This window comes from Misgurnus anguillicaudatus, chromosome 22, assembly GCF_027580225.2.
Source record: "Misgurnus anguillicaudatus chromosome 22, ASM2758022v2, whole genome shotgun sequence".
In the NCBI taxonomy this organism is placed as follows: domain Eukaryota; kingdom Metazoa; phylum Chordata; class Actinopteri; order Cypriniformes; family Cobitidae; genus Misgurnus; species Misgurnus anguillicaudatus.
The window spans coordinates 36,114,308-36,121,305 of record NC_073358.2 but is presented as its reverse complement, the minus strand read 5'-3'; positions in this window follow the sequence as shown (position 1 = coordinate 36,121,305).

Here is a 6,998-nt window from a genome sequence, read left to right as displayed (position 1 = left end):
TTTCCTTCTATCAGTGATATATATATATTATTTTTCTTGTTTAATGTGTTCACACATATCAAATCTCAGACTTGAAATGAAAGATGCCAGATCTGCGCTGAAGTCTGCAGCTCCGGTGCGTATCCAGCTCGGAGTCGTCTGCTGTCTGCTTTGAAGGTTTATTAATGTCCTTGTACTCAAGATTGTTAAAAGCAATAGATGCAATACACGAGCTGGATGTTTTGTAATTCCTTGCACAATAATCGTGCGGGTCACAATATCAACTAAGAAATAAACTGAAAGTAATTGCTCATTTTGTTATGGAACTTTTTTCTATTTTATTTCTTAGCTCTTTTGGCTTTAAAGGTGCAGTGTGTAAATTTTAGCGACATCTAATGGTGAGGTTGCAAATTGCAACCAACGGCGTAGTCCACTGCTCACCCCTCGCTTTTGAAACTCATAGAGAAGCTACGGCACCACCGGACAAACATGTCATCGTCGGAGACAACTTAGTCAAAAAAAATTGTCCGTTAAGGGCTTCTGTAGAAACATGGCGGCACAAAATGGCAACTTCCACGTAAGGGGACCCTCGGTGTATGTAGATAAAAAGTTCTCGTTCTAAGGTAATAAACACATATTTCATTATGAAAGGTCTTTATATACCCCTGATAATATAGTTTTGTATATTATTTTGCATTTCTGTCAAGAGATCCTTCTAAAAATTACACACTGCACCTTTAAGTATCGCTATTTATATTTGCTTACTTTTTAACAATTATGAATATTTACTATTACCTATCCTATTTGAAATCTGCCTTAGCTTTAAAACTTTCCTAACCAGCGAGGACTTAACATTAGTGTAGATCTAAGTGGTCAGTAGTGGGTGTTGGTGGCACAGTAGAGTACAGCTATTTAGCCATGGTGTTCGATTACACACAATGCCTGTTAGTGTTCCCACAAAATTTTCAATCCTCTTTGATGTAGGAATGATTGACAGTTTGCCCAGTTATGCCTGAGTCATCAGTAGTGGATGACTGCAGATGGCATATCTCTATTAATCCTGTATGTGGATCTTTTCCTTTTAACTCTCAGTTACCATAACAGAGCAGCTGAGCACAGGAAATAAAGCTGTCATGGCAGAGCATCATCATAAATTCACAGATTTACATCAATAAAGAAGCAGGGTGTGAAATAATGTAAATGTTACTAAATGTAGACAGTGGTCATGGAATAAAGCTACACGTCAATGAGGAAAGTTTTCAACATCCTTCCTCAAATTAAATGTTTTTTCTTTGCATGTGAATGCAGAACTTTTGAGAGAGCTTATGTGACCCAGTCTTTGCAAATCCAACTAAAGACATCTTTGTGAATTACTATTTTCTGTGAAATGTTATGCTTATATTGTATAATACCTGTTTAATAAGACACACACAGTAGAAATATGAACAATTTAATGGATTAAAAGCCCAATAAAAATATCACCTTTCAGTTAACCCTTATGGGTTGTTGAGGCCATTTTTGGCCATTTTTTATGTCTTAATTTGGCCACAAATTTCTCTGTGTTTCAGCAAATGGAGTTTTTTTTTTTTTGGTGACAAATCTTATATTGACACATATTTTCGGAAAATGCTTTGAAATTTTTCAAAAACGGGTTGTTCCTGTACAAAAAAAGCCACAAAATTAAACAGCTATAAAAATTGATCAGATGAATATTTTTTTTTACATGGTGATCAACAGTAAAAATTACAAATTTTACATCTTAGCAAAAGGAAAAACCGCCAACAATCAAGAATGCATGATTATATGGTGTCATGACTTTGCATTTAAAAAATGTTGTTATAATGGAAGTCAATGGGGCAAAAACAGTAAATGAGGGAGAAAAAAATAACTGATGCTGCACAAAAACTAAAAATGCATCAAAGCCAATGTTTTTACCAATCTTTGCCATGCCCAAGAAAAATTTAAAAAATCCAGTCCACAATCACTTTGTATATAAAAAATTGGTCAATTTGTGTGTTCCCCCCAAATCAGTGACACCACTTATGAACTTGGCAATTAAAGAGTTAAAATCATGTAAATGTTAAAAGCATTTGGTAGTTTTGATCAGTACTGCGGTTGATTAACAGATTTTAATTAATCCGATTTTTTCTACACACTGAAAAAAATGATTCATTGAATTTAATCAATTTTTTTAAGGTAAGTGGTTGCAATCAATTTATTTAAGCTACATTTAAACAAAAAATATTAGTAAAGTAAAATTAAATATAAAACTTTTGTTTAAATGTAGCTTAAATAAATTGATTGCAACCACTTACCTTAAAAAAATTGATTAAATTCAATGAATCATTTTTTTCAGTGCAGCCGTTTAATTTAGTGGCCTTTTTTATATATGAACAAACCGAAAGGGAAGTGAATTGGAACAACCCACAAGGGTTAAGATCAAGAGATTGGATTAAGAGATTGTTTTCAACAGAATGGCTCTGTATTTACATGTAAGCAGGATATGTTTAACATTGCCCAATAATGAAGCCATGTGCTGCCAGGCAATATATCCAACAATAAATAACAACACAAAAGTGACCCCAGCTATCCTCTCAGAGAAAGCCATTCTAAAGTGCTGATGCCTTCAGGATATTGAATCTGGAATATAAGATCCTCATTAGCCTGTAATGGAATGGTGTGTCAAATGGGACTTCCCTATTAGATGAACTGTCTCAGCTTTATACTAAATAAATTGTTTAAACCTTCATATACAAATGATTGGCTAAGAGGGTTAAATTTGTGAATATGTGTAATATAAGTTACACAACCAGAAGTTTTGGCACTTTAAGGGTCGAGCGGTCTGATCCGCTGGTTACACTCTGTCCTTCATAGAATGTGCAGCTAAAACTCTTCTGCAATAAAAACTTGTAACCGAATACACCACCTAATCCAACAGGCCAATCAAAGCATCAGCTTTGCTGAGGTTGAATCCGCAGTAACAGTCCTCTCATGTCACAGCGTGATATAAGGAGGTGGTGCTAAAATGTGTTACAGCATGGATGGTTTATCTGAAAAGATATGCAAGAGGCAAGAAAACAGCTTTGTGTTAGTGAGCTAAAGCATGTGGATTTTATTGTAGTGCTTTTGAAGCATTTAGGATTAAGATTGATTATGGGTGGTCTTGTGGGAGGTGAGTGGGAGGGGTAATTTAATGCGAAAGTCTTAAAAAAAAGCATCAGTTCTGTCAATATTTTTATATGTCCTGTTGTCTGTTCTTCAGACAGTATTAATATGTAACGTCAGAATAACTGTATTGTTGAGGTCAAGGCTGATCCTCATTTTATATATACTGATATGTATGGAAGCCCATTTCCGCCACATAAGGAAAAAATCATGCTCTGATAAATTTAAACTTTAAGGGGTGGTTCCCCGGACAGGGACTAGCTTAAGCCAGGACTAGGCCTTAGTTTTAATAGGAAATATAACTGGTTTTAACAAACATGCCTTACTAAAAACATTACTTGTGTGCATTTTGAGGCAAAACAAAGGGCACTGATGTATTTTAGGATATGTGAGTGCAAGTTGTTTTCAGTTTGGACAGCTCTTACCAGGGCCGGATTAACCATATGGGCAACTGGGCAATTGCCCAGGGGCCCAAGACCTCCAAAGGGCCCAGGGCAGCAAGGGCACGAGCAAAATACTGTATCTGGTAATCTCCCGCTCGTCGCTTTATATTAAACAAACTGTCAACACGGGCTTTTGCGCTGCAAAGAGAGACGCTGCGCTTATTACTTTGAACGTGAGTTGAGAGCGGTTGAGTCTCATGCGGACTGACCAATGAAGAGAGGGCCTCAGGTTAAGACCCTCTCCTCATTGGTCAGTCCGCATGAGGTGGGTCAACGGTTCGCCAAGCATTACGTGACGCAAGGCTTTGGTACAACAGAAAAAACGAGACACGGAGAAGCTAAGTGGGAGCGCGAAGCGGAAATTAAAAAAGGAAAAGGACATCAGAAACGCAGAAAATGTAAAGTATAAACACTGGTGTAGTCTATGTGATACGCAGTTATCTGCGCGATCCGATCGGCGTATGAAATCAAATTACTATAGCGGCGCGAAAGTGACTGGGGAGCAGAGAACCCACATGCGAGTGACAGCAAAGTAGCGCGAGAGCGATTCCAGTTATCACATGAAGAAATCTGCTTTGAATCGCTCTCGCGGTACATTGACATCATCAAGAGGTCTGCTTAGCGCCACATGAAGTCGAACCTGCAGTGTAGCTGCTCACGCCACACTGTAAACAACCCGGCCATGTGGAAAAGTGAACGAGTGAAGCAGTGCACAACATAAAATCTGGAGAGTTAACAACGCACATGTGAGTAAACAACATTTAAATCATCAATCCAGTTTGGATTACTTTATCTGGAGGTAAGGCTCCAATAAAATAAAATAAGCCCGTGTATATGTCCTGATGGTTTTTAGCTGCCTTCCAGCATGTTTGCCACAGTGTTAAACTTACTTTCCTTGTGTTCATTTATATATCTACGTTCAAGATGTAGCCTATATGATCTTAAACTTCTGTGAGGAAAATCATGTCTGCGTTGATGTTCAGTTCAGACTTCAAATTAAAGATAGTGTTCTTCACTTTGGTTTGGGTGTCTAATATTAGGCTACATGATGGTCTTGTAATAATAATTAAGTAAAAGCCTATTTTCATTTTTAGACAATGCTTGTATATGCAACAAATAAGCTTTTTATATCAATGACTGTGCAAATTAGAGTTTATCCATGGTCATCTTAAATGTGTATTAATTAAAAAGTTCTGTTAAGTCAGATTCCGTCAACGACGAGGACAACTCAGCTAAGTTAGCCAGGACTTTTCTACACCGCCAGCTTACTTTTACAGCAGGAGATTATAGAGATGCTGATGTGTTTTGTTTTCATAGCATCATATGTGAGTGAATGTCTTTGATAGGGGACATAGTAGTGCATTTGTATTAGCATTTAAATATTTGTAAATCAAAATACACCCGATGACAGTTAGAATTTAAGGTATTGAGTATATGTACTGTATAATACAGTAATATATTCTGTATATGACCATATTATGGTGATCCTGGGGTCGTGATGATGGGGCCCTTGAATATTGTTGCCCAGGGTATAACAAAGTGTTAATCTGGCCCTGGCTCTTACATTTATTTTAGTCTAGGACTAGTCTAATCCCTGTCCGGGAAACTGCCCCTAAAAGTCATAATTATGAGATAAAAAGTCAAAATTATGACTTTAAAAGTAGAAATTATGACTTTAAAAGTCAAAACTATGAGATAAAAAGTCGAAATTATGACTTAAAAAAACAAACCGATGTATACATGAACAAATCAATATGTAGCTGAACAAACCAATGTATATTTGAACTAACTGTACTTTGAATTAGGGATCCAATACATATTTCATGTTATGAATTCATTATTTCCTGTGACCAACAATGACCAATTATGCCATATTTCTGACTTTTTTCATCTCATAATTATGACTTTTTATCTCATATTTTTGACTTTTTATCTCATAATTTCGACCTTTTATCTCATAATTATCTCGTAATTTCGACTTTTAAGTCGTAATTTAGACTTTTTATCTCGTAATTTAGACTTTTAAAGTCGTAATTTAGACTTTTTATCTCGTAACTTTGACTTTTTAAGTCGTAATTTTGACTTTTTATTTCATAATTACGACTTTTAAAGTCGTAATTAGGACTTTTAAAGTCATAATTTCGACTTTTTATCTCGTAAACAAAACCAATATATACCCGAAATAACCAATATATGACCAAACAAACCAATGTATCTAAACCAATACATAACTGAAAGAACAAATATATAACTGAACAAACCAATATATAGCTAAACAAACCAACAATTTAACAGTCAAAATTACGAGATAAAAAGTAAAAATTACGACTTTAAAAGTAGAAATTACGAGATAAAAAGTAAAAATTACGACTTTAAAAGTAGAAATTACGAGATAAAAAGTAGAAATTACGACTTTAAAAAGTCGAAATTACGAGATAAAAAAGTCATAATTATGAGATGAAAAAAGTCAGAAATATGGCATAATTGGTCATTGTTGGTCACAGGAAATAAGGAATTCATAACATGTAAATATGTATTGGATCCCTAATTCAATGTACAGTTTTGTCAAACCAGTATATATTTGAACAAACCAATGTATCTAAACCAATACATACCTGAACAAATCAATATATAGTTAAACAAACCAGTGTATCTAAACTAATATATAGCTGAACAAACCAATGTATACATGAACAAACCAATATATAGCTGAACAAACCAATGTATATTTAAACTGTACATTGAATTAGGGAACCAATTCTTTAGGAACCACTTTTTTATCCCATAATTTTGACTTTTTTGACTTTATCTTTTATCTTTTAAAGTCATAATTTCGATTGGTTAATTATGAGATAAAAAGTCAAAAATAATGACTTTAAAAGTAAAATTATGGATTTAAAAGTCATAATTATGAGATAAAAAGTCGTAATTTCGACTTTTTATCTAATAATGTTGACTTTTAAAGTCATTATTTTTGACTTTTTTATCTCATAATTATTATTTATCAGAGCATGATTTTTTATTCTTATGTGGCGGAAATGGGCTTCCATAGATATGCATTGCCATAGCCAGGGTTTGAAAATTACACTTTGGATACACACTCTGTCTGTCTTGGGGAAGGACATTATTATATTAGCTCCTAGTTATTAGATAACAATTTGTTAAGGGTGGATTATTTATTTATTTTTCATGCAACAATGCTTATTGCTGTAATCATTAATAAACAATATTGTATGAAGAAGAACTTTACAGGATACTAATCAAGACCTTTGTTTAGTGCTTTTATGAAGGTTTTTAGCATGACTGTGTTAAAGGTTAACTGAATAAAAAAACATAGCCTTCTCGCAGTGTTTGTATATTTCATTTAAACCCACTTGTATCTTTGTAGGCCTACCCGTGTTATTTTCTACT